The sequence below is a fragment of the Acinonyx jubatus genome, chromosome D3, assembly GCF_027475565.1.
Source record: "Acinonyx jubatus isolate Ajub_Pintada_27869175 chromosome D3, VMU_Ajub_asm_v1.0, whole genome shotgun sequence".
NCBI classification, from domain to species: domain Eukaryota; kingdom Metazoa; phylum Chordata; class Mammalia; order Carnivora; family Felidae; genus Acinonyx; species Acinonyx jubatus.
The window spans coordinates 23,869,366-23,893,552 of NC_069392.1; the positions used below are offsets into that span (position 1 = coordinate 23,869,366).

At 39.6% G+C, this 24,187-nt stretch overlaps 1 protein-coding gene across 5 annotated transcripts in view; it reads left to right on the forward strand.

The window, feature by feature from the left end:
• The window catches only part of TTC28 (tetratricopeptide repeat domain 28), a 625,904-nt gene that overhangs the window by 370,355 nt on the left and 231,362 nt on the right, over positions 1–24,187 (forward strand). The window contains exon 1 of one of the 5 annotated variants that reach the window (XM_053206749.1): positions 12,147–15,179. The exons of the other annotated variants lie outside the window; for them this stretch is intronic. The gene's annotated coding sequence lies outside the window, so the exon portion shown is untranslated. Of the gene's footprint in view, positions 1–12,146; positions 15,180–24,187 lie in introns of those variants that run through there. 5 annotated transcript variants of the gene reach the window in all.

Consider the following 24,187-nt stretch of genomic DNA (forward strand, 5'->3'; position numbering starts at 1 on the left):
GGAATCTGAAGCAGGCTCCAGGCTCTGAGCTGTCAGCACAGAGCCTGACGCGGGGCTCGAACTCACGGAGTGTGAGATCATGACCTGAGCTGAAGTCGGACATTAAACCAACTGAGCCACCCAGGTGCCCCAGGAGTATTTAATTTTCATTTAATATTTTGTTTTCTAGTCAATTCTCTGAAATATCTATGTAAGCTTTTTGCAAGTGTCTTTAAAATGATGTGACTTTTTCAGAAAACACTAGTAACAGCAAACAGTATTTATAGAACTAGTGAGCCCTGGAGTACCTAAACCCTGTCTTGTCATCTAATGGGAAGGTGTATATTTGGGTATCTTTACATCCACGTTATGCTGTTTTTTGGCTTCCTACTGTTGGTGTTGAATCAGTCATGTTTCTAAAACAAGTATGTAACTAATAACTCCTATTGGGGGAGGAGCAGAGGGGCAGAACATTGATCTGGGCTTGCCAGGTGAGTTAACTACCATCATATCTGCCCCCATAGTCTGCTTCTGCCAAAGAATGGTGCCAGGTCTTTTGTGGCCTTTGAACACGAACCTGAGTCTTTCCGCTAATGTCCTCATCTTTCAAAGACTCCAGCAGTGCTAAATAGAGATGAACCTGGCATTCTGAAATGAGGGGAAAAAAAGATTCCAGCATCCAGCTTACTGCAAATGAACAGCTTCTCTCTGGTTTCAGCTGTTTCATTTAGATAAATGCTTCTCAAAGATGAGACACCACCATTTGCATTTATGGGTTTAATCATGGCAGTTAGAGCTTAATTATCTGGCTTCAGTTTTATAGAAATACATGCCATCATCCGCCTCCTCCCCTCCTTTCTTGATCTTGCGGCCATTCTCAACTCAGACCATTTCAAGAGCGGGTGTGGCAGGTTAAAAATGGTGATTGGAGACCTTATCGTCTTATTTCTCAGTGCCATACTGGAGTTCTGTTTTTGTTAGGGAGTTGTCAATGATGTTAACCAGTGGTGTCGCTACTCTTGGATAGCGGGATGGAAGTTGTTGACACTGTTGGAATTGCCTTATTTGAGTTGGAGAAAAAGATAGCAGTGAAATCACTCTATATCGGATCGGCCCTTGGCTGTTCTGGAAAGAGAGTCGTAGCATGTTACTCATATGCACAAGTTACGATGCTGAATAATTTTGTAGCAATTTCTGACTTGTGTCCTTACTGGGTATAATACAGTTTGATTTCCTCTCCTAAAACAAGTTAGTAACTGAGTGAGAATGTCTTACAGCTAGCTGACATGGATAATAACCAGTTGTCTTGGGGGTCTAGGATAAATGTTCATGGTCTTGGTATGTGTGTGTTTTGCCTTTAATCACATGGAATATGGAATACTGAGAGGCAGGCAGGGAGGGAGGGAAGAGTTTTTTGATCCAGGATATTTTTTATGGATAATGGAATGGAGGTAACCTAGTTCATAGCCCTTTTAATGTTTCAGAGTAAGCATTTTCTCATGTTTTCATATCATTGGCTAGGATAGATATTACTGTTCTATACATTAGACTATGAAACACAGCTCAAAATAGGTTGAATAAATTGGTTAAGATTGTTCAATTAATTACTAATCATAAGCCAGCATATATTTGTGAATCACTTTACCTTTTAGTTAGTGATTCATACATATTATATTTTTGTTTCTTCTAGCAGTATCAGAGTCCAGTTCTCATTTCCAGTTCTGTGGCTATTCCTCTAACCCTGGTGTTGGCAAACTTTCTCAGTAAAAGACCAGGTGGCAAATACTTTAGGTTTTTTGGGCCAGTTGCAATTATGAAATTGTGCCGTTGTAGCATAAAAACAGCCATAGACAAACAAATGGGTGTGGCTGTGTTCCAATTAAACTTTATTTATAAAAATAGGTGGTGGGTGGGATTTGGCCAATTCTTTGTCTAAACCAGTAGCTTCCAAACTTCTTACTAAAAGGCCTTTTATGGTTCCCATCTGTGTATCTCTTCACCCTCTCATTTTTTTTTTTAAGTTGGGCTTTCAAACAAACTCAGTATTGAATAATAATAAGCTCACTCTCTCATTTTTAAAGTAATGCCAATCAAAACCCATCACGGCCATGTTTCTTAAAAGCTCCGGCTATTGAATCAAATATTGCCTTATGACACTCAGATGCCAATTTCCTATCAAGGGCACAGCCACCGAAATGATGATTTGAAAATGAGAGAATCATATAACTCAAGCCCTGGGCTAGTTGCCTACCTCCTTCTTCAGCTTCTGTTGTCTGCTACATGCCAACCACAGAAATGGGCCTACCCTGCCATCAGGTTGTGAGAATGAGCTCCTGATGTCTGCATCTGGAGGCTCACATCCCAGCCAGCCTCCCAGTCACTATGCAGCCTCAAGCAGCTAACTTAACCCCTAAAATTACTTCCCAAGAGAAGCCTCAATATTGTTCGGGATGGCATAAGCCTATCCTTAGTGGGTAAGCATCATTTTAGAATTATATATTAAAATAAAGAAGTTATTCAAATTCAAATATTGACATTTTTGCATTAGAAAATGTGTACTTTGAAAATTTAAGAGAATTTGGCCTAATAGACTAATGGGTCAGCCTTGTGGTTCTTAATACATGTAATTGAGTAATTGATTAGACTTATGATTTTGAGTTAGAATGCCTAAGTTCATACAAATTTTGGAATATTTTAGAGAGCCCAAGAATTATCATATTTGAACATTTAGTTATAGGAATTACCCATTCTCTCTGTCAGATAACTAGAGAACTTCTAAAGGGAACTGAATATATTACATTTATAAATGTAGTTTAAAGCATTTTTAAAGTTTATTTATTTATTTTTGAGAGAGGGAACATGTGCAAGAAGGGGAGGGACGGAGAGAGAGAGACAGAATCCCAAGCAGGGTCAGCAGTGTCAGTATGGTGGAGCCCAGTGTGGGGCTCATTCTCAGGAGCCGTGAGATCATGACCTGAGCTGAAATCAAGAATCAGGCTCAACTGACTGAGCCACCCAGGTGCCCCTGTAGTTTAAAGCATTTAAGTGAGTTTTAAGTTAAAATTAAAGTAGCCTTTCTTTAAAAGTGATGCTATAAAGAGAATAATCAGAAAACTAAACTTGAAATCTGAAGAGTGTAGTGAAGTTCTGAATTTTGAAATATGATAAGTGAATAAATAAATAAACCAAAGAATGCCTGTATGGTCTTCTCTGTTTATGTCCTCTAAGGACATTAAAAAAGAAAACATCACACTGAAACGATCAGTATGAATATCATCATGACTGTACTATGCTGATGTAATTCCAGACACAGTAGAGAAATGTGACATTTTAGTTACACTGCACCGTTTACAGTTTCCTAGAGGCCTTTGAAATATTGAAAATGGTTTATGAATCTCACAACTGTCTTCCAGGACCATGATTTGCCAGTTACTTACATCCAACACCTCTCTGATGTGTAGAATTAACTTCTCAGTTGAATGTTAATTGAAATGTTATATTTAAGTGGCTGAGAGTCCTCATTTTAATCACTACGAGAGGAGCGAAATCTCAAAGATGCTGCTCTGAGGAACAGTGAATTGGTCTCAACATGAAATAGCGAGTGAGTGGCTGGTCTTCAGGCCTGACCTCTGAGGTAATGTCTCAGAACTGAGTTTTCAATAAAATAGATAAAGAATTTTTATTAAGTTTCCTGAGCTGGAAACACATCCATCCTCTCATTTTGTTGGACAATGTGTTTACCATTAAGGGCCTGCCCGTCTCAGTGAGAGCTCAAGGCGGCCATGGAGGGCATACAAGGCTGCCGCGGGGGAAGTGAAGCTTGGCTGAATCCCAGTTGCATTACAAGTCCTGGCGGAGGTGCTGCCCTTTTGCCCTTGTCCTTGGGAAATTCATCAGTTCTTAGAGCTCCAAGAGATTATAAGACATTATCTCATTCAGCCCTCTGACTCCCAAGTAGGATTTCACTTAAATTATCTCTGGCAAAGGAGAATGTCTTCATGTACTACTTGCATAATTCAAAATTAATTTTAAAGATGTATTTTTTAAAAAAAATTACCTGTGGGGGATTTTGTTCTACCTACTCCTAAGATCTGCGGAGATGGAGAGTCACCTCGCTACCCTTTGAGAAGTAATGATGGTAAAGATAATTAGAGCTTATATATATTGAACGTTTTCGATGTGCCAGATACTGAAGCAAAAACTTTCTATGCACGCACTTAGTTAATCCTCACAGCCACCCAGTGGAGCAGATACTGTTCTTGTCCTCATTTTACAGATGAACAGGCTCAGGGTTAAAGCTCCCAAGCGGTGGAGTTGGGGTCTGAAACCTGGGTTTGTCTCATTTCAAGAGCTGTGAGGTCAAACCTTTATGTTATTCTCACTTCCCCAGTTATGGTACTTCGTTTGTCTTCTTGTGGTTTTCTTCTGGGAATAGATTATTAGGCTCTATAAAGAATTAAGTTATACAATACAAATGGAAGAATTGGGGGCATTAAGGAATTAATATTATTCCTGCGAGTCCTACCTATTATTAATGAACATGAGTAGTATTTATGTTTGGTAAGGTTGGTATAAAAGGAAACAACTTTCATGGTTCTGCATTTCCTCCCTGTGTTAAATACACCATAGGGCTTTAAGTTTCTCGTTTGTTCTTACCATGTGGAAAAGTGGAGAAGCTAGGCTAATGAATTAGGAGAACTATGATGTGAGATGAGAGTGTGGATCTTTATTCTTAACCTTATGGATCAGAAGCCATATAGGTTTACAAGGCACTTTGGGTAGGATCCTTTCTCTCTCCCTAAGTAAACATGAATGGAGAGCTCACTCTAGTGTGGCTTCAGCGGGTGTATATTACGAAGGACAGAGCTACAACCAGAAAATGGGATCATATTCCAAGTCTTTCTTCTTTACTGATTATTGAGCTGGAAATAAAAAAAAACACCCTACCTATTTATTTGGGTAGTGTATATGGTAGGGTATATATTGGCTACCTTCACAATATTTTCATAGTTGGCAGTGTTGAGAATTGTGCTTTGTTTTCAATCCTAATGTCCTCCTTAATTAAAGAGCACCTCTGGAATCAACTCTCATTTTTTCCATGGCGAATGAGACCCCAAGAAAGAAGTCGAGATTAAAGTAAATTCAACCCCCAGCCTGGCCCCTGGTTTCTAAGCTGGCTACAGTGAGAACTGTCAGGGAGATAGATGGGGGCTCTAAGGTTTCCTGGAGTTTTCAGCCATGTGTGGGCACCACATGTGGTGTGTTCAGTGAATACAAATACAAGAACACATGCTGTTTCCATTAGGGACACTTCAGACCCCTCTCTGTCCCTAGCCTTACTACAGAGTTGAATGGGTCATTTATCATAGGCCACTTACTGATACTGACTGGCGCTCAGGCCCTGTTACAAGGAAGCAGCAAACAGTGTGACTTAGTTCTTTTAGAATGTTTATTATACAAGGATATTATTTCTTAAGAATATCCAAACTCATTTGCAAAGAACATGCATTTTGTTAGGTGCTTCTGGAGGGAAATGTATTTAAAATGCAAATCTGGCCATGTATCTACCTTGCTGAAACCTTTCAATGACTCATGATAGTCAACATCATTCAAGACCAGGTTCTGCCTTCTCTGTGGCCCCATCCCTTTTGTTACCTCTAGAAGGCTGAATTGCTATTAGCCAGCCACATATATCAGACCATTTTTGGCCTTCCCTTGACCTCTGCTTATTTCTGCCTCTTGTTGACAAGGCCTTTCTCCTTTTAGTGAAGGTAAAGTATTCTCATTTTGTAAGACTTAGATCAGCCTTCCCTATTTCTCTTCCCTCAGCCTGAGTTTTGCATCCTCCTCCTCTGCGTGCTGGGAGAATGGTGAGATGTCATCTGTCATAGGCAGGCCCCTCTCTTACCCTACTGATATTGAAGCAGTGTTCCTGTCTCTGTCTCCTGAAGGCTGGCCTACATGCGTTTCCCCATGCACCCTTAGGTGCCCAGCCCAGTGCCTCGAATAACGCACAGGCAGTCACTGGTGATTCTTGAACTGAGGTGAACTGCCTTGTAAGCAACTCTGAGCCTCACTCAGACACCGTCACATATGATTCTCATTATATCCCTTATCCCAGTGCCTCGCACACCCACATCATGAGAAAGTTCCTACTAAAGAACTGGCCAGCAGTGTGACTCTTTCAATTTTCCTTGATTGAAGAGCCCAGTTATACAAACCGTACAATCTGTTTTCCTTCGTAAAGGTTGTCACTGGAGACACTCTTTATTGAGTGTTGTCTCTCATGGGCCTCGGAGGCACCCAGCAGCCACATCTTCTGTTGTTTACAGTTAGCAGAAAAGTTGTATCTTAGGAGGAGTGCCTCATATCTCGATCTTAATCATTGTTCTGTTTTATTTGGCACGGCTGTCCAGAGTCGGACAGATCTTGTTGTGAGCCTGGGCTCTGGTAGTTTCTTATGGCTTCAGCGTGTGCTTGCGTGCTGTTTACCCTCAAGAAATGCATTTTCCTAACCAGGTGCTGGGATGTGTACACAATGGTTTAAAAACTTTTAAGATGGAAGTATAGCACACCCTCGCCTTTTATTCTATCTTACTGTTTTTACTGGTTTGCCATACTTGGCCTTCCCTCTCCTTACTATTCCCCCAGGAGGCCATATAGCGAAACAGGAGAGAGAGGAGCTTTCAAGTCTGGGACCTGGGGGGAAAGCTGAACTCACCACTTACTAGACTATGATTGGCATGCAGCTTGGCCCTTTTGAGCCTTAGCTTCTTGTTTGAAAATGGGGATAGGGTCACTTGGGTGGCTCAGTTGGTTAAGCATCCAACTCAATTTCAGTTCAGATCATGATCTCATGGTTCGTGAGTTTGAGCCCAGCATCGGACTCTGCTCTCATAGCACGGAGCCTGCTTGGGATTCTCTGTCTCCCTCTTCCTCTCCACTCCTTCCCACTTATGCTCCCTCTCTCTTTCTCTCAAAATAAGTAAACTTGAAAAAAAAATTTAAAGAAAGAAAATGGGGATAGTTCTATGTCTTTGGTGTGAGGATTCAGTGAGTTAATTTATACATACGAAGTTGCCACATACTTGGTCACTGAGATCATTACCACATACAAGTCTGCTAGGGTCTATGGGGGATTTAAAATACTGACACATGAAACAAGTAAGTAGTAATGCAGGGTATTGTATGCAAAGTGACAAAATTAGTTCCTCTAAGAATCACAGAATGTTAAACATCAGAAAAGGGCCCCAGAAACTATCTAGTCTAATCCCCCACTGAAAAACACGGTTTAAGTTCTGACTATATCATTTATTAACTATGTCACCTCAGATTCAGTTCCTTTCCCTGTAAAATAGGGAAATCATTAATATATACCCCTTTACTTTACAGAAATGGCCTAAGGGTGAAATGGTATCATTATTGTGTGCTAACAAATGATAGTATTGGTATTACGGTAATTGCTAATACTAGGAGGTATGTAATTTTCCTACTGCATTTTGGTTTTATATTAAAAATAGTTGTAAGTCTATGATTTTTTTTCCCCATCATGAAGCATGGAAAACTGTTAAAATACTCAGTTTTCATGTATCTGTTAAAAGAAATTTCTGCTTCTAAATGTTATCATAACCCCAAAGGGAAGCTACTGTTCCCTGCCATTTGTGAATGTAAGCATGACTTCTGAAAAACAACTTTCCACAATATAAAAATGAAGGCCTGGCCTGCTTTCTCTTTCTGCATTCTGTTCTAGCAAGCTGTAAGGGCATCTGAATGATAACTGCTCTCGCTCTTAATACATAATGTCTCCACTTGAACTTATCTTGCTTGTAGGCATGACACAGGGAACATCAAGGCTGGGCACTCTCAGTAGACCTCCTCCTAGGTGTGTGTGGATGGCCAGCTAGATCACTTTCACTTCACTGAGCTGTGAAATTGACACCAAATTGTGCCATTAGCTTGTTTCTGAAGGGTATGTTGTGCTGGATGTTCTCTTCTTGCTTGCACGGTACATGAAAAAAGATGACAAGATAAAAATGTCCCATAAATGAACATGAGTGAGGAAATTTGGATGTAATTTGTCGTGAATTAAAAACATTGAATAATGAATGTATCAAGAGCCCTGGAAGCAGAGGTGCTGAGAATTCTAGAGCATGCATTTAGTACTTGGGGAAAAGAAAATGTAGAGCTTCAGGTTTCTCTTTAGAAGCTTTTTTCAGATTTTTATTTCCCTTCTTTATACCCTGCTAGCAAGAGAATAATCTTGTGATCAGTTAAGGCATTTGATACCATGTATCTGTTCTCTGACTTAGGTGTAGCGGTGTGTTTATGTGAGTCTTTTTCCTCTCCATAGTTAAAGCCTTCTTGGCCTGCCTTTTGATTTAAAAAACTGAGGTAAATTATTTCTCAGTGAAATATTTCTCCTAGAGTTGAAAGGAGATAAAGGCGAAGTGTAAATGTGGTAGGAAGAGATTTCTCAGAGCGGATCCACATCATCCTGTGAAAGCATTCTGCACGGTAAAGCAGTGGCTCATCTCCGTTTAGACTTTGTGCTTTTGCTGTGTTTTCTCCCAGCTCTCTGCTTAGCCCGCTCGCTCGCTTGCTCGCTCTCCTCCTCCAGGCCTTTATTCAAACCTGCCCCAACCCTGCCTGGCCTCCCTCCCTGCTTTATTTTCTCCTCTGAACTTAGTACCGTCTAACTTAATTGCCATGTTGTTTGCTTCTTGGCATATATATATTTCATGCTTTGACATCTCTGACATTCTAATGCATCTAACACTCAATGACATCTTAGGTCTGAAAAATAAATATGTATAGTAATTGATTTTTCTTACTGTCTCTTTCTTACCTTCAGAATATGAACTCCAGAGGGGCACCTGGGTGGTATAGTCAATTAAGCATCTACCTCTTGATTTCAGCTCAGGTCATGATCTCAGGGTCATGAGATCCACACCCAGTGTGGAGCCTACTTAAGATTCTCTCTCTCCCTCTGCCCCTCCCCCACACACTCTCACTTTCTCTCTCTCTCTCTCTCTCAAAAAAAAAAAAAAAAGAAAGAAAGAAAAAAATGTATATAATCTCCTCAAAGGCAGAGATTTCTCTGTGTTGTGCCTGTAACAGTGCATGTCACATGATAGGAGCTCAATAAATATTTGTTGAATGAATTGATGAACTGTCTAGGTTCAAGGGAATTGGGGAAAAAGCTATTCTATGTTTACTCCGCTTTCCTTGTCTGATCTCCCCCTATCCCCCCTCCTGTTCACTTTTATCTTAGCCTGCTTGTCTTCTCTATACCAGAGGATACTCTCACTTGGCCTGGTTCCCATCCCCCTCCACATAGCTTGTGAGGTCACTAAAGCAGTGAGCTGGGTGTACAGAAGATATCTGTTCCCTATTCCCTGTAATTCAAGCCTAAAACTCCAAGAATTTCCCTGCCAGCTCAGATCTTACTTTGCCTATCTCTGTAGTTGTCTATAGTCTGTAGTCATGATAGGAGCATCAAAGCTTACACTGTACTAGGGCAAGGCTTTTCACATTCTGTGGCCAAGGATCAGTCTTTTTATTTTTAATTTTTTTAATGTTTGTTTATTTTTGAGAGAGAGAGATAGAGCGTGAGCCAGGGAGGGGCACACAGAGAGGGAGACAGAATCTGAAGCAGGCTCCAGACTCTGAGCCGTTAGCACAGAGCCCAACACAGGGCTCGAACTCACAGGTAACGAGATCATGACCTCAGCTGAAGAGGGATGCTTAACTGACTGAGCCACCCAGGCGCCCCCAGAATCAGTCTTAAATTAACAACCCATTGCAGGGTGCCTGGCTGGCTCAGTCAGTGGTGTGAGACTCTTGATCTCGAGGTTGTGGGCTTGAGCCCCGTGTTGGGTATAGAGATTACTGAAGATAAAATCTTGAAAAAACAGAAAACAAAAAACAATCCATCACAAATTGACACATTTGTAAAATACAACAAAAGCAAAATCAAAACAAAGATGAAATAAATTTTTTAAAAGATAGATATATAAGCCAGAATTTTTAAATTAGGTTAAATAGATAAATGACTATGTCGATTCGATAAAAATGTTTCTATACTTACTCTCAATTTCTGTACATATCTTATTGCACACCAGTAACAAGTAGTTTGCAGATCAGGGCCAGTGTAGGAAGCACAGCTTGAGAAGCACTGTCTCAGGGCATGGTGGCCCAACTTGATGTCAGTTCAATTTTAACATGCCATCTGAAATGAATCTGTTATTATTACCTCTGTCTTTACAGGTCATTGGTCTTAGACCTTAAGTAAAGTTGAAACTTATCTAAACCAGTAAACACCAGTAATTGGTTAATAGGAAAAGTCATTTAGAATAGAAATCATAACAAGGATATGTACATATCAAGGCATATTATTTCAACTAACACAAACTAGAAGAAACACTGACCCAACAACCCAAGGCCTTTTCTTTTAATTTAGTCCTTAGATTTCGGTAGACTTGCTCTTACATAAACCGTATCCACTTACAATTTCAGTTTCTTCAAAGAGAAGGAAGAGTTGAGTATATCATTTGCAAAGAAATCTGGGTGCAGAACCTCTCTAGATTTTTATTATTTAAAAAATTTTTGATAATTATTTGACCTATATTGAATTCACCTTGAATTCATTATCTTTCTAAAGAATTTAGTGTTGTTTTCCAAGAAATAAGAGCTTTGTTTTTGAGCTCATAGTTCATGAGTTTACCTTATATAATTACTGTAACAAATAAATGTGACATGAACTTGTTTGGGAGCAGTCATAGCAGAGTTCTGGTAAGTGTACTGCTCCATTAGTTAAAGGTGCCAGGGAATACTGGAGAGTAGACAGCAGTCATAAGTGATGGGTATGCTGTGGCACTGGGCAGTGTGTCCTATGGAGGGAACAGGTTAACCGGGGATAATCTGCGTCTTGGTAGGAAGATCCCTAAAAATAGTTTCTGCTGTGCCATTTTATTTATTTATCTGTTTGTTTGTTTATTTATTGGGTTAAATTTAAAAAAATTAATGTTTATTTATTTTGAGAGAGAGAGAGAGACAGAGAGACAGAGCATGAGCTGGGGAGGGGCAGAGAGAGAGGAAGAGAGAGGATCTGAAACGGGCTCAGTGCTGACAGCAGAAAGCCCGAGATGGGGCTCAAACTCACAAACTGTGAGATCATGACCTGAGCCAATGTCTGATGGTTAACTGACTGAGCCACCCAGGCGCCCCTGCTGTGCCATTTTATTAATGAATCCTTCCTTTCTTCAAAGTACTCCTTTTAAGCTTCTGGTACTTCTAGTGTTCAGCCATCCTGTTTGTGATTATAAATGCTTCATTCATATCCTCGCTTAGTGGTTTTTTTGTTGTTTGTTTTGTTTTTTAACTTCCAAAAGAGTATGGTCTTTTTAGTATATAACCATGTGATACATCCCAATCCTTTGATTGTTTTATTTACCTTTCTCTGCTTTCATGATCACTTTCTTACATCGTTATAACTGAATTACTTTAAGTCCTGTATTGGAATCATGAGAAGAGAGGAGGCACATTTTGTGGTGACTTGTTCTTTCTAAATAATCCCAAACTTACAAAAAAGTTGTAAGAGTAGTACAAAGAGTACACTTACCATGACGAGCAGTGAGTAATGTATAGAATTGTTGAATCACTATATTTTGTACCTGAAATTAATAATAACACTGCATGTTAATTATTCTGGAAATTAAAAAAAAAAACTCTTAAAAAAAAAGAGAGAGTAGTATAAGAACTCTTGTGTGCTCTTTACCCAGGTTCAATCATTATTTTGACTATATTGTGTTCTCTCTGTATATATATATATTTTTTTTTATTATGAAATTTATTGTCAAATTGGTTTCCATACAACACCCAGTGCTCATCCCAATAGGTGCCCTCCTCAATGCCCATCACCCATTTTCCCCTCCCTCTCACCCTCCATCAACCCTGTGGAGGTTCCTCAAAAAATTAAAAATAGATCTCTGTATATTTTTTTATCTTGAAACTTTTGAGAGCATATTATCAACATTTACCTTTTACCCTTAAATTCTTTGATTTGTATTACTGGGAATAAGGAATATATGTGTGTGTGTGTGTGTGTGTGTGTGTGTGTGTGTGTGTGTGTATATATATATATATATATATATATATATAGCACAGTTAACCAAATTCAGGAAATTTACATTGATTCAATACTATTATTAACTCCACAGCTCATACTTAAATGTTGTCAATTGTCCCAATAACATTCAGTCTGGCTGTTTTCTTCCTGGTCTAGATCCAGGATTATTCATTGCATTTAGTTTTCATTTCTTCTTAATCCTCCTTTTATCTGAATAATTTCTCAGTCTTTCTTTGTCTTTCATGACCTTGACACTTTGGAAGAGTACAGACTCTTTCTTTTGTAGAATTTCCCTCAGTTTGGGTTTGTCTGATGTGTACTGATGATTAGATTCCAGTTATGCATTCTGGGGACAGGAATCCTACAGAAGTGATGCTGACTTGTCTCAATGCATCCTCTCAGGAGCCACAGGGTTTTGGAATGCCTCATTCCTGGGCAGGTGAATTTTGATCACTTATTTCAGGTGGGGGTCTGCCAGGTTTCTTTACTTTGAAGTCACTTTTTTATTTGCAATTTTTAAGTAACTTGTGGGGATACATTTTGAGAGTAGACTACATATATTTCCTGTTTATCCCTTCTACTTTTGTTAGTTGACATTTACCAGAGAAAACAGAGCTTTCCCTTTTCTACCCTTTGTTTATTCATTTATATTGGCATGGTCTCATGGATTCTTAATTTATTTTTTATTTCGGTAAATGGATTAAAAGTCTGTTTCTATTTTTGTTTAATTTGATTTGATTCTCAAGTTGTCCCAGACTTGGGAACCCTTTTAAGCTGATTCATATGTCCTTTGACATTTTCTATTATTTTTTTGAGCATTTCTTTACTTTCTGGTGTAACAGAATATTCCAGGCTCATAAGCTACATTCCCTGCCCAAGTATCAGAACCCACCATTTCTCCAACTATCCTGGGTTCCTTTTAGAGGAGAAAATGGATTTAGAAATCAAGATTTTAACTATAGATGTGCTCATTGCTAATGTGTTATCAGCATTCCTCTCTGTAAACTAAGGTGGGGAAAAATAGGTGTATACATAATATCTTTCTCTTTTCTTTCTATATATCTTTGTGTATATGCAGATGTATATACAGATACATATGTTACGCATGCACATACATGTGTATATATACATACACATATACATCTATAGCTATTTCTACATTTAACTGTTTAAAAAATCATGTGTTAAAAATCATTACTCCCTGCAGATACCTCCACTTCCAGTCTAAACCATAACAAGTATTCATTCTAGGCTTCCTTCTTTCTGTATTTGTAACGCCTTTCTTCCGTAGTGAAAAACCAGACTTCTGTTATCCTCAATGCATTTTCTCAGTCCTTTTGAGTACAAAAATTTGTTGCAGAAGTACCAGTTCACACTACTGTGAAAAACAAACTCCCTAATTGGATTCAGTATTTGTTTAGGGCTGTTTTTGTCATTGTCTGAGGGTGCATAATCAAAAGTTCAAAAGTTTGATTCGCAAGTTCCTTGGGTTCGCATTCTTTTATATAATTATATTATTCATTTGAAATACAGTTAAATTCATTTATTTCTGTCATATAATGAATAGAGTTCAGGGATGTTGCTAAAAATAAATATCCTACAATACACAGGACGCCCCCATAATAATTATGTATCTCCCAATATCAATAGTGCCAATGATGAGCAACCCTGATTTATAAGCAGTGAGATGTGGTGGGGGCATGGGGGTCAGGGTAGGTCTCAGGAAGATTCGCCTCTCCTTCAAGGCAATTACTTCAGGAAAGGCAACTATGGGCTCTCAGACAAGGGAAAGCTAACCCTTGGGGGCTTAAAGTCTTCTACAGCATCATGAGAATATGCCTGTTATCTCCATTCCTTTTTTCTTGATCTCTCCTGTGAGAACCTGGTAGTTTCTGGAGGAGAAGGAGGGTGCAAGAGGGTGATAACCCCTCTGTGTTGATATTCTCTAGGGAGCTTTACATTATTATGCCAGACCACACTAAGCCTTTAGCAGTTGATTAAAAAGTTTTAGTTTAATCTTCTTATTGACTTTATGGTGTTTGACAGCTTATGTCTCAGGTAGCAAATGCTTAGGTCCTGTTTCTAAAGTTGCTTGTCTTTCTCTAGATTTCAGGTTAGTTGTCTGCCCTGTGACCTCCATTGTCCGATCAGTTCATGAAAACACAGTGATTTATATTTTGTCCAGTTTTGGGATGGAGTGATGCTCTTTCCAGTGTTCTACATTTTTAAGCTAAAACCAGAAGTTACTAACCACTTTTAACTTCTCAATGGCCACATGTGGCTGTTGGCTACCATGTTGAACAGAGAAGATTATAGAATATTTCTCTCATTGTAGAAAGTTCTATTGAACAGACTCTGTTAGATAGAAGGGAAGTGGGGGGACAAAAAGGAAAGAAAAAGAATGAAAATTCTGATTTGATCATAATGAAATAACGAGGAATAAATTAGTCCTTGCACTGTAAACAACTAGAACATTGCCCAATACCCATGAAAAAAAAAACTGTTTTCAAGCATTAAACAAATAGTACAGGACTCTGATCCCTGAGAGAGAGGAAATAAGATAATTGAGTCTTAAATTACCCTGGTTCTACCTAGAGGCACTTAATAGGTCATGGTGCAGGGAATGGAACCCAAACAGTACACAGTGGTCTCACTGAGTAGAGGAAAAATAGATCATAGTTTGAGGAACCTGAAGTATTTGGAATTTGTGGAACAGCAACAGGGAGGGGTGAAAAAAGAAAGACTTCTGGGAATCAAGAGGACATGTAGATCTTCTGGGTCTTGGATGTGCACTTTGGATGTGCAAAGCTGTGTTTGCATAAGGTTGGTTTCCGTGAAGCCAGACAAAACAACTACTTGGGAGCTGTATTGATCAACAACTAGAACTACCATGGGGACAGACTGGAAAGACCTGGTTAAATGCCCACAGCATTGAGGAGAGACTTGAAAAACGCCAGGAGTAGGACTAAATATCCCTGGTAAAGGCTATGCTGGGCCCATCCTAACAAACTTCAAAGGAAGTCTTGAAATGAATTGTTCTGCAAATAAGTGATACACATGTTGGAATTAACAGGTAGGTACTTTAAAACAGGTATTATAAATATGTTCAAGGATTTCAAATTGGTGATTACTACAGGGGAAGGGGATGGAGGAAATGGGCAGAGTAAGTCAAGGGGGTTACAAGATACATACAAACTCGCAGTAACAAAATACACAAGTTATGGTGATGAAAAGTATAGTGTAGGGAATATAGTCGATAATATTGTCATGACTTTGTTTGATGACAGAGGGTAACTTCACTTATCATGGTGAGCATTTCCTAATGTTATTGTCAATTCTCTATGTTACACACCTGAAACTAGTATGTCAACTATGCTTTAAAAATAAAAAATAAAAAAATAATATGTTCAAGCATTTAAAAGAAAACACTTGCTATAATGAAGAGAGAGGTGGAAGCTATCAAAAAGAACCAAAGGAAACTTCTAGATTGGGAAAACACAACATTGAAGATGAAAGATTACCAGGTGGGCTTACTAACAGATTAGACACAGCTTGAAGAAAATCAAAGACCCTCAAGGTGGAACAGTAGAATCCATCCAAATTGAAGAAAAGGGAAGATGGCCAAGGAAAATTAATAGAGCCTCAGTGGTCCATTGGAAATTTTAAGTTTTCTCTCACATGTGTAATTAATTGAATTCCCCAAATAAGGCATACAAATACTGAAGAAATAATGACCCAGGAATTTCCTAATAATATGAAAATTACATAACCAAGAAGCTCAGTAGACACCATCTATGCAGGATAAACATAAAGTAGACCCACATTGAGGCATGCTACAATCAAACTGTTGAAAATACAAGATAAGGAGAATGTCTGAAGAGCAACCAGAGAAAAAAAGGTATTACATACTGGGGAACGAAGATAAAATGCTGACTTCTCCTCAGAAGCAATACAAGCGGGAAAACAGTAGAATGGCATCTTTGAAATGCTAAAAGAAACAAACAGTCACCCTAGACTTCTATATGTGGCAATATATACTTGAGAAGTGAAGATGAAGTAAAGACCTTTTCAGACAAACGAAAGCTGAAAAAAAATTGTTGCCAGCAGACTTGCACTAGGTGACTATTAAAAGAAGCTTTTCAGGTGAAAGGAAAATGATACCAAAGAGAAACTCGGGTCCACACAAAGGAAAGAGCTTAAAATGCAAATATGTGGATAAATGTAACTGACATGTTCCCTTGTATTTTCCATTTATTTAAAGATAATTTACTGTGTAAAGCAGAAATAATAGTAATGTGTTGTGGGGCATATACATGCTGAAGTATGTATTACAATACTAGCTCAAAGGACAAGAGGCTGTCGTAAAGTTCTTACCTTCTATAGGAAGCAGTGTAATATTATTTAAAGGTAGACTGTAATAAGTTCAAGATGTATACTGGAAACCCTAGCAACCTTTTTCCAGGGAGTTCCTTACTGCAACTGCAAAACCCAGAAAATTATTTGAGTGACTGTTGTCTCAATTCTCCTAAGGGTGGAATGTAATTAGTACCATTCTACAATGCAGAGAAGAAGAGTTAAAGCATTACATACAGTGCCTACCTTAGGGCATTAGGGCTTCATTCTATCCTAGAATCCCAGTTGAAGAGGCTGTGAGAACATCCACTGAGAGAAAGAGAGAGAGAGAGAGGTGGGGGGGGGGTGTCAATGGGGGTAGGGATGGGACAGAGAATAAGAGAGAGAACTAGTAAGCCAATAGAAGAGAGAAAACGAAGTCCTAAAAATTGCTCATTGATCCAGAAGAAGCTGGGATAAAAGTGGGGGAAAAGGAACAGGAGGAGATGGAAGTACCAGATTTTAGTCAGATATCCAAATTGTTGAGCCCGCTGCCAGTTGCTTGGGCTCACTGAATTTCCACGAATCAATTTGTCCTTCATTATACTCCTTTCACTGTGGCACCATTAAGATCAGTTCTCAAATACGGTCCTCCGGTTTCTGGTGGTATGAACTGCAAAATCTTTTAATTCTGCTGGTGTTTGGTTCCTCCTCACATGTCACCCCTGCAGCTGCCAGTACTGAGACTAGTTATTGGCCTAGAACACTTGTTCTCAAGTGGAGGCAATTTTGCCCCCCAAGGGGATATTTGGAGGTGTTTTTATTGGTCACACCTATGGGTGGGGTGCTACTGGAATCTAGTGGATAGAAGCCAGGGATGCTGCTCAGCATCCCACAGCGCATAGGACATTCCCATATGACAGTTATTCATCCCAAAATGTCAGGAGTGCCAGGATGGAGAAACCCTAGTCTAGAGGCAATGGGAGGTGATAGGGGTAGGGTCAGGGCTCAAGGAAGATTAGCATCTTCTTCAAGCCAACTGCTTCAGGGGAGGCTATTCATTATAGGTTATCAGGCAAGAGAAGACTAACCCTTGGGGTTTGACGTCCTCAGTTTCATTAGAATATGCCCATATATCTTTATCCTTTTTTTTCAGTGGCCCCATTTCTACCTACTAATGCCAACATTACTTTACAAAAATCTTAAACCTGGCTTCTGAAAATAAGAGCTTCTTTCAGGATACTCATAGAAGCTTTCTGGTTTCCTAATCTGACCTTGGGCTGGGAATTTAAAGTGCTGAGCTCATAATTTTCTGTCTTCAGGTTCTCCAACCATGCTTAAAAGCAATCAATCAAACCCTCAGTCTTTATACTCTATTTCCACTAATGCTGCCTTGCCAGCAGCTTCTTGCCCTGGTGACTACAGGTAATACTTTTATAATCCATTTCCCCACTACATGCTATGCATTGTCAGTATCCCATTTAACACTGGCTACAGGGTTGCTAACCCCTTTAAGTTAAGTCAGAAAAAAGAACCAGGGGCGCCTGGGTGGCTCAGTCGGTTAAGCGTCTGACTCTTGATTTCGGCTCAGGTCATGATCTTAGTTTGAGTTTGAGCCCCAAGTCTGCATGTTGGCTGCATGGAGCGTGCTTGGGATTCTCTGTCTCCCTCTCTCTCTCTGTCCCTTCCTTGCTCATGCTTTCTCTCTCTCTCTCAAAAAAAAAAAAAAAAAAAAAAAGAGAGAGAGAGAGAGAGAGAAGCAATTCTAGATTCTCTGTCATTCTGTTACCTTAGAACTCCATTTCCAAGACCAATAGTTGCAAGAGCCGTGCAAACAAATCCACTCTGAGTGTTAGGGTATAAAGGGTTTAATAAAGGAGTTAGACCTTACACAAATGTGGGAGTAGCTAAGGAAATGAAAGTCCAGATAGGAGGGCTTGGCGGATCAGTGGAAAAGTCACTAATCTTTCCTCCTAAAACACTGGCACAGCAGACACGTTGGAACTTGGAAAGGAATCTCGGAAGCTGAGCATGTTCAGCTGCTGAGGTGGGATTGTGCAGGGGAAGTTCATGGAGGGGTCTGTGGGGAAGCTGTTGCCTTGGTGTAAGTACTGCCTGGCATCTGAGGGTGGGGGAGGAGTGCTGGGCCTGCTATTGGTCAGCAGTGAGAATGAAAACCTGGATGGGGAGCAGTGGAGAAAGATACATTCTGGAACATACCAGGCGGTTCTCCATCTGCTCGCCACCATACTAGACCATGACGCCTCTCTGAGAATAGGGGCTGCTGCTTCAGTTCTGCCTCCCGAACTTTTCACAAGTTTCTTTTGTGGCCCTACTCGAACTTGAAACCCTATGGGGAAGAGGGCTCTGGGAAATGTAGTTCCAAGCTTAACCAAGTGAACAGTGGAACAATCCTATGATTTCAGTTTTTACATTTTTATCTAGGATCCCTTTTGAGTTTATTCTTGTGTATGGTCTGAAGCATGGAACCTATTTTATCTTTTTCCAAAAGCTCTTCAGTTTTCCCCATCAACATTTATTGAAAAGTCCATCACTGCTTCAGCGCCTTGAGATGCTATGATCATCATATTTTAAATTTCCTTATGTACTTTGTATTCTGTTCTGTTCACTTTGTCTGTACAGTTGCTGCTACCGCACTGTTTCATCCTAGAGACTTTTGGTGTGTTTTCATATCTGATAGGGCTAGTCTTCCTTTATAGCTTGAAAGCCCATATTTAAATGCCACTCTTACCCATTTTAGTTAGAACCTCACTTAAATCAGTGTTTCACCTTAAATATATAAAATTGTTAAAGGCAAGGAGAACATTGAGTTTTCGAGATTGTTAAGTTTGCCACTGATTCCTGTGGAGATTCTGTGGGGGAAAAGCATCTTTCCTACATGCAGCTGAGAAAGGCAGTAGATGAGATACCAAATGCTAGTACAAATGTTACTTCCTCCTCTGGTCTCTGGTCTTGCCTATTTTAGAATGGAAAAAATAAAAAATAAATAAACCAATGAGATATTATGAGAATAACTAGAGGAATAGTAAAGCCTGGCCTAAGAGAAAGGGATTCTGGAGACTTGCCGTGGCTTTGACATGACATCCTTTGTGACTCTGGAAAAGTTGTTTCATCTCTCTGGAGTTTGATTTCCCATCTGCCTTATGAGTGGGCCAGGTTAATCACCTCAGTCTTTCCTTTTCTAGTATTATTTGACTCAAACCTCATCATACTGTGTATCCAAAAAGACTCCAAGAGAAAGCACTCGTAATACATATTCGCCCTTCCCTTGAAGGTAATGTAAAAGATCACAACTTAAGTTGGAGGTAATCATTGGCTGATTGCCTATCAGTGAATATATGTTAAGAGCTTATTATGTGTAAGTTCTCAACCCCACTGGAACAGTTCAGCATTGTAGGTCTAATTTAGAAGTAAATTATTTACCCCTTTGTTTCACTAGGTATGGATAAATACTTCAGGGGATCTCTGCCTCTCCCTAATTCTGTAAGGTCTTTAAGTTAGAAGATGAGGCTAGTATAATAGAAAGTGGAGTTTGGGGTCCTGGTGAATTCCCTTTTCCCTAACAATTTTAGCAAATTCTTCCATTGTCATTTAGCCAATGCTGTATTAGGCTGTAGAATGCACATTAGTTATGGGTCCTTGTGCTCTTGTAACAAATACAGCACATGGCTTTGAGTAGTGTAATGTATTGCTGGTAAATTTTTAATGTCTGAACAATACTCAGAATATATATGTGCAACTAGAGAATCAACGGCCTGGGTTGGTTTTTTATTATCATTTTATTTTTCACTATTTCACTAGTTATATAATGGACAAATATTCGCATGGTAAATAACATGGCAGTATTCTGGAAGAGTGTATAAATAGTGCAATAATAAAAATGTGTGCATGGCATGAGGTGTAGAGACATCTTCTTATAATGAAGGAAAATTAAAATAATTAAAATATGAACATAATTGTGTGATCTATATGATACTATCTAAAAGCAGTAAAGTATGAAGAAATATCCAAAACTCAAATATAGATTTATTGAGAGCACTTTACATTACTCTTTCTACCAATATACTTGATTTTCTCCCAAATTATCACTGAAAAAATCCAGAATTTTAATGCTCAAATAATATTGTATTATCAATAATCATACCACAGTAAAGGAAATCTAAATTAAATTTAAATGTAAGCTTTAAAAAACTACAGGGGCGCCTGGGTGGCTCAGTCGGTTAAGTGGCCGACTTCGGCTCAGGTCATGATCTCGCGGTCTGTGAGTTCGAGCCCCACGTCGGGCTCTGTGCTGATAGCTCAGAGCCTGGAGCCTGCTTCTGTTTCTGTGTCTCCCTCTCTCTCTGCCCCTCCCCCGTTCACGCTCTCTCTCTGCCTTTCAGAAACGAATAAATGTTAAAAAAAAATACATTCTCATCTTAAAAAAAAAAAACCACCACATAAACAATGTAATGTCATCAAAGGAACCCCAAATAGAAGAAAAAGCATTTAGTCATAAATCTGCAAGATACATTAGTCAAACTATTTTATCTGTTCATGCTATTTTCTGCCTTGAGCCACATACAGGAATCAATCTTAGCCCTACCACTAAACTGATTATATAATTACGCTAAGTCTTAGTTTCTTCCTTTATAAAATGAAGATTGTACTTGAGTTCTTTTGGTTTCAGGAAACAGAAATTTGTAAGGGGCACCTGGGTAGCTCAGTCGGTTAAGCTTCCTACTTTGGCTCGGGTTATGATCCCGCAGTTCGTGAGTTTGAGCCCCGTGTCGGGCTCTTTGCTGACAGCTCAGAACCTAACCTACTTCAGATTCTGTGTCTCCCTCTCTCTCTGCCCCTCCCTGACCCGCGCACATGCTCTCTCTCTCTCTCTCTCTCTCTCTCAAAAATAAACATTAATTTTTTTTTTTAAAAAGAAACAGAAATTTGTGAAAAATGCATGAAGAGAACAGAAGTTTAGTATGAGAATACATGGACCCTGGAATAGAAACTCCGTTAAGGACCACCAGCTTTGGCTGCTCCATCCCATGAGCCAATCAGTGTCTCTCTCTTGAGGACTCTGCTGCTCTCTGAGAGTCATCCTGTCATCACGCGGCTTTGCTGTGAGTGCCCATGACGCCAAAGCTGCCCCATGAGGCCTCTCTTTTCATGTATCCTTTCAGCTTTAGCTTCACTCTTAACTGCCTCATTCTCTTAATATTTATTAGCTTAATTAATTTATTAGTTTAAATTCCTGAAAGTAGATTAATCTGATTGGAGCTCTTTTTTTTTTTTTTTTTTTTTTTCATTCCGGACTACGAACCAGATCATTTTTTGGTCAGATGCTGATGCCGATTCAACCAGCTCTGATGGGTGGTTGAAATACTGTGGTACTCAAGATGGCCAGCTGTGGCTCTCATCAGGGGCTGGGTTAAAGAAGCAGTTTCCCTTAACAAGGACTTGGAGGCTGGCATTCCCCATCAGTAGCTTGTCTGATGATGTAAGAAAATCTATACTTGACTTACATGGCTATAGGTTCACACTTTAAACAATTATCCGTGACTCCCAGTTCTCTGCTAGATACTTTCTCAGCACTGCTGAGAACTACCGTGGCCTGTAAGTGCCTAAGTCTAGAATAAATATTTAAGCCTTGTAGCAAATCAGAAAGAAAACTTCCCTGAAAATTTCAAGCCATTGATTGATACTTTAAGTTTCCTTGAAATAAACCATTTTTCCTTGTTTCTTTGCTATTATCAAAGCTGGAATTAATATATGGTTAGAGGGAAATGACCTGATGGTAGTCTTCTTTTATTCCTTGGAACAACAAATATCTTCCTTCCAGACATTTATTTTCATGGACTTTCCTAATGGCCATGCCTGGTCTGTCAGAGCTGAGCTCCTGACGGCTCTTGTATAGCCTCTCCCCATCAGCCATGTGTAAACTGCTAACATTCCACGACCCCCCATAGGACTTGTAAACCAAACAGAATTCGGAGCTGTTCCCAGCTGTGATCTGCAGACACCAGCCCCTCTTGTATCGGGTTTATCTTGTGATTCTAGGAGGAGTTAGAAGAGTTATTAGATACAAGCTGTGCATTTTGACCTCTGCAGGGATTTGGAATTAAAAATTAGAAATAAGACTCTGGGCCCATTCTCTTGCCTTGTGTTCAAAACCCAGACTCGGATGCTATAATTTTCTCTTTGGATTTCCATAGCTCCTGTATTAAAGCACTTATCATCTTATATGGGCATTCGTTTTATGTATCTGTCTCCTCCTGTGGACATTTGGTTCCTCATGTGCAGAGACAATGCTTAATCCATCTGTGTGTGCTCCCCCCAACCCAATCTCTAGCCCACTAATACACGTGCTGGATTCTGTAGTCCACATCTGAGGCATGAAGAGGTTTGAAAGAAAAGCTGGAGATACTAATGTTAGAACATACCTAAGTAAGGTCAGATAGAGGGATCAGCAATGTTATATACTATTACTTATTATCATTCATACCTGTAAAATACTTGAAACATGTTTTACCAGTACAAGCTTCCCTTGTAGTCATACACATCTCCCTTACTTATGTATATTTTTTGTCTAAAACTCACACAAAGAATTGAGTAATGTAGTTAGACTTCCTATTAGGTCACTGCTCTCAGCTGAGAAGGATTAGAATCCTGGGACTGGAATGAACAAGAGCTCAAGGGTTTACAGGTCTGGGAAACTTTTCCTGCCAATAAAGAAAAAAATTGAGGTTCAACTCACTCTTGACTTAGTGTTCAGACCCTTCCCAGCTGGCATTACAAGGATATACTTCCAAGGGAAAATATCCCGTTTCTGCTAAACCCCTCGCAGCCTCTCTATGTCCCCAAATATTAGTGTAATACAAGAAAAGCCCATGGATGATTCTGTCGTGTCATGTGAAGGAAATGCTCTTGAGGAATCTCCTTTGAAGGATCTCCTGTGATGTTCCAGGCATCACTTGAGAATGAGAAGGGGGTTTTCTTTTCTAGGCAATGAAGAGACAAAGAACTTGCCCCTGGTGTGAAGGTGCAGTCTTCTGTTGCATTCACCTGTGAGTGGATTGTAATAAGTCTTGTCTGGATCTCTTGAGTTAGATTTAATAACCTGCAGAAAGCTTCAGCAGGATCAATAAGCCTTTTACAGCCAGCAGAGCTCCATATGAACTGCTGCCCGTCCACTAGAAATTCTGCCTCAGCTTAGCTAGAATGGGCCTTTCCGTGGCCAGGGATATTTGCCTTCAGTGTTTCACTGTCTTCTTGTACATCATACTGCCACTTGGGCTGATGTGACCATTGCAAGTAGAACAAGAGCCTGCATTTTTCTTTGTCAGGATCTGTTCCTTTTCACAGAAGTGACGCCAATCAGAATCTGCCGTTGCAGCATGCAGGCTACCGCCACAATGGCTTTTTCCATTCTTTAATTTCCAACTGGCGTCTGTCAGCTGGTGACCAGGCTGGAGAGCAGGTTCCCACTCTTTGAATATTCCGTCTGGAACCCAGACACACTGTGTGTGTGTGTGTGTGTGTGTGTGTGTGTGTGTGTGTGTGTATCCTATTTATTACCACATCATGAGGTAGTCATTAGCAATAGAATTTTTCCCTTTTTAAGATTTTTTTTTTTAATTTAAACATCTCAAAATGTTTTCTAGACCCGTAATTCTCACAGTCCTCTCATTGAGAATGGAAAACATCCTTTATATCTGGAAGAAGAGATTTTTGAGAACTTATGCTGTG